The following is a 13,699-nucleotide window of genomic DNA, read 5'->3' as shown; positions in this document are numbered from 1 at the left end:
TAAGGAAAGACAAACTTGATCCAACTACATACTATCTGTGAGAGACACTCTTTAGATTCAAAGTAACAAATACTTGGATAGAAAAAGATATACCATGCAAACAGCAAATACAAGAGAGCTGGTGTGTCTATACTAATATCAGACAAAATAGACTTGTTATGAGCAGAATTATATCCCCCCCAAAATTCATATGTTGAGGATCTAACCCCAGTACCTCCGAATCTGACTGTATTTGGAGATGAGGCCTCTAAAGAGATAATTAAGTTAAAATGAGGCCTTTAGGGTGGGCCCTAATCCAACATGACTGGTCTTATAAGAAGAGAAAATTGGACACACAGAGAGACATGAGGGATGCGCATGAACAGAGAAGAGACTATGTGAGGATGCAGCTAGAAGGAAGCCATCTGCAAGCCAATGAAAAAGGTCCCAGAATAAACCAAATCTGCTGACACCTTGAACTTGCCTCTTGAGCAATGAGAAAATAAATTTCCCCGTTTAAGTCACCCAGTCTGTGGTATATTTTTAGAACAGTCCTAGCAAACCAATACAAATATTTAAAACAAATGTTATTAGAGATAAAGAGGAGCATTTTATAATGATAAAATAGCTAATGTGTGAGGTAGCTGTAACCATTATAAACACATATGCATCTAATAGCAGAGCTCCAAAATACATTAAGCAAGAAATGACAGAAATAAGGGGAAAATAGACAATTTAATAGTAATACTTGGAGACTTCAATACCCCACTTTCAGTAGAGGATAGAAAAATTAGAAAGATCGATAAGGAAAGAGACTTGAACAATACAATAAATCACCTAGATCTAACAGACATCTATAAAACTCTCTACCCAACAACAACAGAATATGCACTCTTTTCAAGTGAACATGCAATATTCTCCAGGATAGACCATGTGCTACATAATAAAACAAACTTCAATAAATTTAAGAAATAATTAAAAGTATGTTCTCTGACCACAATGGAATTAAATTAGAAATCAATGGCAGGAAAAAAATTGGGAAACTCACAAATATGTGGAAATTAAACCACACACTTCTATGTAACCAATGGGCTAAAGAAGAGCTCAAAGGGAAAACCAGAAAATATTTTGGGATGAGTGAAAATGAAGACACGCATGCCAAAACTTATGGGACACATCTAAAGGAGTGCTTAGCAGAAAGTTTATAGCTATCAATATCTATAATGAGAAAGAAGAAAGATCTCAATTATAACACTGGAAAAAAGAAGAGCAAAATAAACCTAAAGCAAGCAGAAGGAAAGATATAATAAACATTAGAGTGGCAAAGAATGATATAGAGAATAAAGAAACAATAGAGAACATCAATGAAACTCAAAACTTGTTCTTTGAAAAGATCAACAAATTGACAAAAGTTTGATAAATTGATCAAGATAAGAAAATCAACTCAACTTACTGGAATCAATTACAAAAGGAAATATTACTAACTTTATAGAAATAAAAAGGAGTATAGAGTAAGCGTATGACTCAGCAATTTCATTCTTCGGTATATTCCCAAAACAAATTAAAATGTATGTCAATACAAAAACTTGTACTCAAATGATTATACCAACATTATTCATTATAGTCAAAAGGTGGAAATAACTCAAATGTCTCCTAACAAATACATGAGTAAAGTTAATGTGGCATTTTCACACAATAGAATGTTTTCCAGCCATAAAAAAGTAATGAAATACTGATACGTGCTGCAAGATGTATAAACATTGAGACATTGTGCTCAGTAAAAGAAGTCAGTCATTATGGCCTCATATTATTGAATTCCATTCATATAAAGTGTCCAGAATAGGGGAATCTATACAGACAGAAAGAAGTGTGTGGTTGCTAGCATTGCAGGGATATGGGGTAAGAGAGGAGATAGCTAAAATGTGCAGAGTTTTTTCCTGAGGTGATGAAAATGTTCTAAATTTGACTGTGGGGATGGGTGTACACATCTATGAATATATTAAAAACCGTTAAATTACACACATTCAATGGGTTCATTATATGGTACATAAACTATATTTCGATAATGGTATTAAAAATTTCCATTTGGTTCTTTAACAATTTGTTTTTAATTTTTAATTATGTTAATTTTTCTTATTCCTCTAAATTCTGTTCTTAATACTTGAAATCTACTCGTTTTGTGCTCAGTATTTCATATTGTTTAATTTGTGGCTGAATTCTTCCTTCCTTCCTTTCTTTCTGATGATCTTCACTCATAGTAAATTATTTGTTCACATGTTTTTTGAATTTCTGTTTCATTCATAGTAACAGCACCTTTATTGATGTGTATCCTGGGTTAAAAGTGTAATCCTCAACATTAGATTGTATTTGCTTTCACCAGGTGCCCCAGACGTGTGCCAGAGATATGAACATCCAGGAATCAATAAAATATAGAAAAATATGCTCAAATTAAATAGCAATTATGGAAATGCTATTTAAAAAACAAAACCCTAAGTTACAATTTCAAACCTGTAAGACTGACAGTCATATTTTTCTCAAATTCTAATGACACAAACTGTTGGCGGAGATGTACGAAAATGATATAAACCAAGCCTCTCTAGTAGGAAAATAAATATCTATAGCCAAGTGTTGATATATATAACCAGAAATTCACTTAGGGTGTTTACTCTTGAGAGTAACTAGTGTATATGACTAATTTTTATAACACAGAAAAATAGAAATAACTTAATTTGCTGAAAATAGGACATTGGGAACATGTACTGACTTTTACACATGGGACAAAAATATTACAAAGCACTTCAGATGAATGAAAGATATAAATATATCAAAATGAATAAATCCTAAAACAATGATATTGAAGGAATATAAACTTTTGCAAAAAAAAGTACCATGTGATACAGTTTTTATTATTTTAAGAGATATGTTTCTGTATACATATGAATAGACAACATTATTAAGTTTAAATTATTAATGGCCGTCATGGGCACTAAAGGCACTAAAAAGGGAGAGACTGTGTTGGTAGCTGTATCTAAGCTTATGGAAAGAGAGACAGAAAATAAAATATAAATATGTAAATTAAATGTTATCAGATATTTATCTGGCAAAATATTAAATTCAAGCAACAGACAGCCAATAATTCTATTTTTTATTTTCTCTAAATGTTTTCCAAAAAAATGGGGAAGAAAGAATTGCCAGTTAGGAAGACATCTGAATATTAAATTTATTTGGAATTTAATAATTTCCTTGCAGAGGTAAATATGGCTTTAAAGAATTCTAGAAGGTCATAACAGAATAAAAATTGTTTTCAAAGGGAGTTTCTAAACATCTTAGGAATTACAGAAGACAGAATGCTTTCAACAACTGAAACACAGAATACTCAGTAACTCAGACTGGTAAGTGAAAAGAAAAAGTGAAATTCTTTCAAATTTGAAATACCTATTCAGCAATTAGCCCAGGACTTTATTACAACGTGAGATTTCAGTAGCCTATAAAAAAAGTTAATGAAGCAACAAGTTTCCCTCTGTTCACTTAATTAATTTTAAGGGTTTTAAATTTCCAGTTGTCATAATGTGAGGATCTGACAAAACATACAGCCTACTTTCTACTACTACTATAAGAGGGTAAATGATAATAAATAATGTTGACAACTGCTATTTGCCCCAGTGTATGGATATCTTTTTGTCGTGTTATTAAGATGTTATTAATAATTAGAATTGTAGAATATGATTAGATGTAGGCCTCTATTCAAAAAGAAAACATATTAGTTCTTTTTAATATATGTAAAACTTTGATGGATGTATTCATAACTCTAAGAATGTTAAATGCATATAGTAAATGGCAAGGTGTTACACTATATATGTGTGAGAAGGGATGAGAAGGTTCTTTTTAACAAAGAGAAAAAGTAAAAAAGTTTCATTTTATGCACATGAAAAGGAAAATACAGATACATTTGACTGTATTAAAGACAAACAAGCTTAAATTTAAGGCATAGAATAGGAGTAAATATTTGCAACACTCAAAAACGCGTATCTAGATTATATATAAAGAATATACTTATATGTGATAAAAAGCTGTAAGAAGAAAAAGAAAGTAGGAGGAGAATCCAATAGAAAAGTACATGTAAAATCATGAATACTCAGTTAAAAAATACCCCTGAATTTCCAATAAATATTCAAAAAGTTTATATCAGTACAAATCAGGGAAATGCCATTTCTCAGCCATAAATTCAACAGATTAAATATCTCTGATAATGCCAAACATTATTAAAGATACAACACAAGAATACTCATATATCATGAGATTGTAAACTATTACAATCATTTTAAAGACTAATTGTGTGTTACTATTTTAATCAAATAGAAGTGTAGAATTGGAACCCAGCACTTACATTTGCATTCATATAGCGGTGTGTGTAATAATGCTCCAGTCTTGCTTATACACCTGTTAGAATGACTATCATAAATAAGACAGGAGACAATAGATGCTGGTGAGGATGTGGTGCAAAGGGAACACTTAGCCATTGTTGGTGGGATTATAAATTGATCCAACCACTATCGAGAACAATATGGAGGTTCCTCAAAAGATTAAAAATAGACCTACCATACAATCCAGCAATTCAACTTCTTGGTATATGCAAAGGAAATGAAAACAGGATTTCGATGGGATATACACACTCCCGTGTTTATCATAGAGTTATTCACAATAGCCAGGATATGGAAACGACACAAATGCCCACCAGAAGATGAATGAATAAAAAAGATTTGGTATGTATACACAACAGAATATTATTCAGACATGAGAAAGGAGGATATGCTTCCATTAGTGACAACAATGATGGATCTTGAGCACATTATGCTAAGCAAAGTAAGTCAGACAAAGAACGACAAACAGTGTATGATATTGCTTACACGTGAAATTTTAAAAAGTTAAACCTGTAAAAAACAGAGTGAAATGGTGGTTACTAGAGGATGGGGGAGAAATGACAGTAATAAGGTTTAAAGGTACAAGCTTGTAACAAGTAGTAAATAAGCCATAAAGATCTAATGCACAGTATAATGAGTATAAACAATAAGATTGTACTATAATTATGTCATGATAAATATCACTATATCAGCAATCAGATGACAACATATAAATGTATCAAATAACACACTGCATACCTTAAACTTATAAAATGTTACATGTCAGACTTATTCAATAATAAAAAATAATAATAACAAAAACATGGATTAGCAGGAATGTCCATTAAAAGAGAATTAAATGCATTTTAAATTAATAAATTCCAAAACAATAAAATAATATTCAGCAGTTGAATTGAACAAACCACATCCACGTGAATCTTGACAAGATAATATTAAGCAATTTATTTAAAAATTGGTACAATATGATTCTAGTAACTATAATGTTAAAATGATGATATAGTTTAATCTTAAATTATACTATAAATCGTTTCTATTTTTAATGAATATATTTAAATATAAGTGGGAGTAATACAACTAATTAACTTTGCTATTTAATTCTGGGAAGAGAAGTTTAGAAAGGGATTGGGAGAGATGCTTTCCTTATCTGTTTCTTCCATGTTTAAAATTTAAAGGGTTTAAATTAAATGTAGTAAAATATTAATGTTTTTTAAACCTAGATCTTGAATATACATTTGCTGTAATGTTGAGTAAATGTGAATTCACAATTAAAAATATAAGGAAATCTTGGGGGCCAGCCCAGTGGAAGAGTGGTTAAAGTTCTAGTGCCTCGCTTTGGCAGCCTGGGTTCACGGACTTAGCTCCCGGGTGCAGACCTACTCCACTCTTCAGCCATGCTGTGGAGGCGTTACGCATAAAAAATAGAGGAAGATTGGCATAGATGTTATCTCAGGGAGAATCTTCCTCACCAAAAAAATAAAAATAAGGAAATCATAACCCCCAAACTAACTTTTAATTGCTCTGCAAAAAAACTCTTCTTATACTTTTGTATTCTTTGAAAATGTATGAAAAAAAATATTCATGGGCAGCTTTAAACAGTCCTAATTTCAAATATATTTGAAATTATTTTCATTATAAACAAATTTCACAGTGGACCAGAATCTCATTGCTCATATACCATCTTCTGTTTCAAGGGAAGTAAATGAAGAAAATGACAGATAATGTTTTGTCAATTAATCTGGTATTTTAAAATAAAAACTGCACTTAATCTTTTTAAATAGTGGAAACAAAATACACTACTTACATTTTTGCAAAAAACTTGTGATTTTAAGAGTGCGTGTGTCTGGACTATATTTATTTTCAAATGCTTATTCAACATAACAAATCATCTTGTAACATAATTGAACTGTCTATACCTTATCATTATTTCATCTATGTGTTTGATCTAAATTTATGAGTTATTCATTATTAGAAATTAAATGAGAATATGATAGTCATAAGGTGTTTAAAAGCTTTATTTTCTATGAATAATTTATGGGTGTCAACGTACCTCATAAAGAAACTTTTGCGTGAACATACTAACAATTTAATATCAGTCTCAGGATAGGACAAAACTGAGAATGAGAGAGACAAAGTCTCAGCTTTTCCACTCGTCAATGGCTGAGATATGCAGATTGACAAGGGTTAATTTTTCAATATCACTGCACATCATATCTGTCATTTAGTCTCTTAAAGTCTTATATTAGCTGTGAAATGGGAGTAATAAAAGTGTTTTTTCTGTAAGTTATTGATGATGATTATAAAGATAAAGGATAAGGTGATTAATCTATGCCTAAAATGACTTATTATTAATATTATTATTACATATTTATTCTATAAAATCCCTGATAGAAACTCTTTCTCATCTTTGAAATCCAAAAAGTATTTACTTCTACCAGTGACCTTTTAAGAATTTACTGCCCTGTTTCAAATCCTAATCATTATCTAGATTCATTACATTTCCTTCCTGAAATCTTTTCTTTCACTCCCATACCCTAGACTACAAGTGGCTATACTAATCCCATAACCATTTGATTGGACTGCCACTTAGATCGCTTTCTTTGACCAAAACATTGGGTTTTATTGAGAATCCTCAACACAGTGAATCCCAAACATAAAATATTTTATTTATTTTTTGAATAATGCTGCCAATTTGTTTGGTTATCTACTCTCCCTGTGGTAACGAGTATCTTCATGATCTCCCATCCTGATTCTATATCTAACAACTCTTTGTCAGTTTAAAAATTATTCTAGTGAAGAAAATCTTCTTAATCTTAGGACTTCCTTCTCTAACAGCCTAGACTTTGCTGGCTTCCAGAAGATATTCACAGTGAAGTGGAAGATGGAGCCAAGTTGGTACCTCCTCCATAGCCTCCTGAGGTTGGGAAGAGTGGTCCCTGTCTTATTCCTAACATTTTCTCACACACATCAGTAGTAAGTGTATAGTTGGAAAGAAACCTTCCTATTTCTCTTTTTTCAAGGAAATTTCCACATTATATGTGTGAATCACTTATCATACCCCAATATGTGATAGGGTAAAATATTTTCCGCCACTTAGGAAGGTGATTGATACGATAGTTCTCTCTTTAAAAGTCTTTTGATCAAATGTCTCGAACTATGATGTTTTATATTTCCTTGACTTAATTCAGGATTTTAAAACCTTCATTTTCTAGACCTGTCTAGAGAATGGATTTGCAAACTTTTTCTTAAAGAGCAGATAGTAAATATTTCAGTATTACCAGCTATGTTGTCTTATCGCAATTACTTAAGTTTGCCCTGGTAGCTGGAAATCACTCATAGCTATTACATATCAAGAATTGATGTGGCTATGTTACAAGAAAACTTTATCTAAAAAAAATAATAATGAGGGGCTGGCCCCGTGGCCGAGTGGTTAAGTTTGCGCGCTCTGCTGCAGGCGGCCCAGTGTTTCTTGGTTTGAATGCTGGGTGCAGACATGGCACTACTCATCAAACCACGCTGAGGCAGCATCCCACATGCCACAACTAGAAGGACCCACAATGAAGAATATACAACCATGTACCGGGGGGTTTTGGGGAGAAAAAGGAAAAAATAAAATCTTAAAAAATAATAATAATAATGACAATGGTGGGTGATCTGCAATACGTAGTTAGCTGACCCAAAGTCTGGAACATTTTCTTCTTCCACTTAAGCATCAGCTTGTAGGTAGAATTTAGGATAAAAATTAAATGTTGATTCCAGGGAAGTAGAAAGAACATCTCTTAGTAATATTGCATATTGCTACAGTTGTGTCTACAAATATACTTCTGACAGTCTTGATAGATAAGCACTTCAAAGCATTTTTATACTTGGCCGGGTAGTCAATGGGATAAATACTTCCATTATAAAAACTACAATAATAGGAAGAACAAAATAAAACAAAACAAAATACCACCAACAATAAAAGCTATCAACAAAAGTAACAAGATAAACAATAAAATCACATTTTTGTATACAAGAATACTTTGGATTGACTTTCATCTATTTCTACTGTGAACTTCATTGGTCTCCCTCATTCTGTCATCATGCCGTGGGTCTCTCTGTCTGGTTCCTTATGGACAGGTCTCTTAGTATTAGGCTGTATACAAGCATTCTGACCTAGAGTACCTTTATGGTATTCATGCTGATATTTTATGTCTACTAAGGCAATTTATTCAATGCAGTTATTAATTAATGAGATTGAAAAAATGGTCCTTGACAAAAACTCCATATATCTGGAGAACAGATGATGCTATTTGCCTCTTGCATTAGTCAGAGTTCTCTAGAGAAACAGAACCAATAGAAGACTATATATGTATTTATAATTTATAATAATGATCATTATATATATTTATAATTAAATAAGGGATTTATTATGAGATGTTGGCTTACACAATTATGGAGGCTGCAAAGTCCCATCATCTGCCATTTGCAAACTATAGACCCAGGAAAGCCAGTGGTTTAGTTCAACCTAAGTCCACAGAACTGAGAACCAGAGGAGCCTATAAAGTAAGTCTCAGCCTGAGGGCAAGAGACCAATGTCCCAGCTCAGGCAATCATGCAGGAGGGGTGATTTCTCTCTTTATTTGCCTTTTGATCTAATCAGGGCTTCAAAGGATTGAATAATGCCTACCCACATTGGGGAAGGCAATATGCTTTGCTGAGTCCACCAATTCAAATGCTAATCTCATGTGGAAACACCCTCTTGGACACACTCGGAAATGACGTTTAGCTAAATATCTGGGTACCCTGTGATTCAGTCAAGTTGACATGTGAAATTAACCATCACCAGTCTATTCCTTGTCAACTTGGCACACATGTATCTTTAAACCATATTTAATCTCCAGATAAAGTCAATAAGAGGGTAATATTTCCACCTAACATGATACAACTATCCTGTGTATAACTGAAACCACCTGGCTCCTTCCCCAGAAGATGAGGTAAAGTGCATGAGTGATATGTACTCTTCTCCTGGATATACCATACCTTAAATATTATAATGTAAATTTAACAATACTTAGTTACTAAGATATAAAGCCAATACATTTTATTTTACATGATAAGGGAATAAGAAAGGAAAAAATACATATGTCTTTATACATGTGTAGAAAGGTATTTATAACAAAATAAGGAAGGAATACTCAGGACAATTATAGACTTCATTTTTGTAACTGGTCACATGGTTATAGTCGGTATTTATGATTACTTTCTTCTACTACCCATTCTGTATTACCTTTGCCTTCAACAAGCACCTCAGCTGGTCATGGTTCTTTACCTGGTGGGGGGATGACACATTTCTGAAGGGTCTGAGCCATGAGAAGTCGTCCCTGGATTGGATTCTTATAGTTTTCCATTGAGCTTTATCATAGGGCATACTAATACTAGATATGCCTCAACAGATCTCTTCTATTTTAGATATATTCTTCCATAACTCCATTGTGAAGTAGGAGTCCAATCTCCACTTAGTAGATCAATCACTCCAGTCAACAGAGCAATTCCCCCCTTTTCCTGTTGATTCAAAGGAATGAGGAATCCAAAGTGACAAGATGGTAGTCTTATTCTAGTTCAATAGAATCATTGCCGTGTTTCCTGTTGGAAGCATTTCATTTTTTGGAACTAAGACTTCAAGCCTAGCAGACCAGAAAGTAGTGGGCACAGGAAGCAAAAATTTTGCTAGTATATTACTGGGCAAAATAGTAAGTGGTGTTATTCTCATTTCCTCCCCTTAATTCCTAGACCTATGAATCTTGGCTATGAAAGAAACAGTATCATTTATTGCACCCTGATTCAGAGCATGCACAGCCTTCTGAAGAATTTTGCCCTAGCCCTGCAAAATATTGCCACATAGCTGGCACCGTAACCGAGTCTTCAAAAGACAACTCCATTGTTCTATCAAATTGGCTGCTTCAAGATGGTGAGGAACATAAGACCAGTGAATTCCATGAGCATGGGCCCATTGCTGCACTTCTTTTGCTGTGAAGTGAGTTGCTTCATCAGAAGAAATGCTGTGTGCAATACCGTGACAGTGGTATGACTGAGACACCTATCTAATGTTCCTACCACTGCCCTTCCTTAGGACAAATCACTTAATTATAGATGAGATAGCAAGACCCAAGACAAGATCATACATGTCCACAAGTTTGACAAGGATGAAAGTCACATGCTAAGAGTGGCACTCAGGGAGGAAGATAAAAATAGCCCAGATCCTGGATAACATCCTCAAGTAACTACTCATGAGTGGTATAAGACTGACTACTTTTAGGTTATTTGCTACATAATAAAAAAAATAACCCTTCATTTGATTAAGCCACTGTAGTTGGGTTTGTATACTTACAGCGAAACACAATGTTAACTAATATAATTTGCTTCAATCATGCATCTTAACTTAATACGCAATGTTAGAAAAATCTTTATAAAAACTGAAGGAATTGGGCTATCCTACCTAAAATCATCCCTCCAATTCTGAGATTCTATTAATCAAACAAACATTCTGACTCTAAAAACTTTTGTCAAGAGTGCCTTTTATGGCATTATTAAACATTATACTAATGATAAATACTTCTAATTACTTGTCTGTGCCTTCTAGAAACTCACACAGTTCTTGATATTCTTAAAATATAATTTTTTTCATCTGCTGAGATCTACTCGTAATATCAGAGACATTTGAAACCTAAACATGCATTTAACTTAATTATTCTGTATTTATCATACCCATTCCATCATAACTTAATTAACTTCTCTTGAGTGTCATGATCTTTTAGAAATCATACAATTAATTCTGCATATACTGCACCTGCTGAAACTGACTTGAGGGCAGTTATACATGAAGACAGACTCTCAGGCAGAAATATAGGCAGGGGGTTTACAATGAATCATTAGCCCAGTTAAACAAAACTAAGGACAGAATACAGATTTCAAATATTCATTAATCTGTGTGTAAACTTATTTTCATCCTAGTAGTTCCTTTTATTTTTTTTTCCCTCAGCACTCACTCTCACCCCCGTGGCCGAAGGGGATTTAGATGATTCCAAATTTGTAATAAATGTTTTGGAGAACTTTTGTGAAAAAGATTAAGATATATCAAGATTGAAAACAGATGCTTTCTCCCAAACCAAGGGATCAGGCAGAGGAGAAGAAATGTAGAGGCCATGAAGAAAGGAGAGATGTGGTGCAATTTGGAAAAAAGGATGCCAGAAAAAAACAGATTTAGATGTGTAGTGTTCTGGGTAACTTAAAAGTGATGGAGCACTTACTCGTATGTAATTCAAAATAGAATAACTACATGAATCTCTAAAATAAATAAGGAACTTGAATAAAATTTTAATTTGTCTATGATTACTATTTTAAAATAGCCATTCTTGCTAATAGTAAAATAAATAATTTCAAACTATTATTGATGTATTTATTTATTGGTGACCTTGCTTTTTTCATGAACTAAACACCTCCTTACTTGCTGGTGGTTGTAGGAGTAATTCACGGCACTCCACACACAGAACTCGCTGGAAGTAGGCAGGCTCCAAGAGGGAAAAGCTGGGCCCTGAACTGAGGAAGACATAGCCAGGACATGGCAGCACAAGAACTTAAACTCAGATTTGCCTGACTCTAAATTCCACATTTTCCATTTTTTCTGCTAAAGTAATTGCAAGATCGGAGGTTCCTGGTGAGGGCAATTTAGACATGTGAAATAAATTCAAGTTTCTTTTCAGAGAGGAAAATGTGGGAAAAACAGGTGTTAGTATCAAGGCTGAAACCAAAAGGGAGAAAAGTTAGGGTGAAAGAATATACAATGTCTTGGCAGGTGGAGGAAAGAGGAGGAAGAACCAAAACAAGAGCCCCCAACTCCAAGTCTTTATCCAAAAATGTTCTACAGTGTATTATATCCCAGGAAGGACTAAAGCAAAATTTCTTCATCCTCAAACCAAAATCCCTCTAGTTCAGCATTTCCCCAAATATCTTTCGATGTAAACTATCCTTACAAAACATATCATCCCATGGCCAAAATGACTGAAAACATTGCGTAGTATACAAGTACACTCTATATTTCCAGTGGATTCCAAATGCCATAATCTGAACCAACACCTGGTAAAGAAATTTGTATTTTTTGTTTAGCTTACAATATTTCAAAATTACTTAATTATGGGATATTTTATTCTTTAGAATGGCTATTAATATAGTACAGAATTATAGTACCATGAAACACAATTTTGGAAAAGTATGGCATTAGCTTACTTCTCAATGCTATTTCTAGGTCACCATGGAAGGAGTTAATGGCTACATAATAATTAAAAACTATCAAGCTGAGTAATACGTCTTATATAGTATGAGGATACTTCAGAAAAACATGATTATAGTGCAAACGACAGAAATATATTCAAGAAAAAGTAGTAATCCTCAATCTAAAGGAGAAAGAAAAGCTAAGAATTGAAAGTAATGAACTATACTGGCTAGAAAATGGTCTAATATAATTGGCACAAAAAAAAAAAGCAACTGTTAGCATTTCATGCTTAGCACATACTCGAAAAGAAATTTGCCTTGAGTGAGATAATTAGAATGTTTTGCATGGTAATACTATTTTCTGGTGGTTCAAATTGTTCAGGGTAATTTATATTTCCCTTTCTCTTCTTTTTTATGTAGTTGAGTTGCTCGCTGGTGGTAGATTGCCCTTTTGCTGCATTTGAAAATGTAAATCTGTAATCACAGTTGGTCTGCGCAGCCATTAGATTGTACTTAGTCAACTCTCTGTTACCAATATGACTAATGTATCAATAATTTTTGGTTAATGAAACAGTTTATTTAATCTAGTACTATGCCTTTCAAGATTGCTAGTTATCTTAGACTCTGAACTGCTAAGAATCAAAGCAATCTATTTAACAACTTTGGGTATTTCTTTTGGGATCCAGAAATTTTGGCACCTTTCAGTGGTTTAGAATTATTCGTACAAATAAGCCATAAGGTTACATTGCACAGGTGTAGTGTTCAAGAATAAAAATTCTGTTTGGCAGACTACAAGTTAGTCTTCCAAAAGTTTCATTTTCCCCACCATATCTCTTAAATAAAATACCTGCTCTCATTTTAAGTAACTCTCCTTAACTATAAGTTCCTCTCATCTGGCTGATTTCTGATCCATGAGATTTTATAATTACACAAACTTGACTGTATAATCATTAGATGCATAAATAACCACCCTTTTGAAAATTTCCTAATGAAAAGAGAAAAATATAGTTCACCAATTACACAAACAAAAAAAATAATAACGCTAGGAATAC

This window comes from Equus przewalskii, chromosome 17, assembly GCF_037783145.1.
Source record: "Equus przewalskii isolate Varuska chromosome 17, EquPr2, whole genome shotgun sequence".
Taxonomy (NCBI): Eukaryota; Metazoa; Chordata; class Mammalia; order Perissodactyla; family Equidae; genus Equus; species Equus przewalskii.
Note: the sequence above shows the minus strand (reverse complement) of the source record.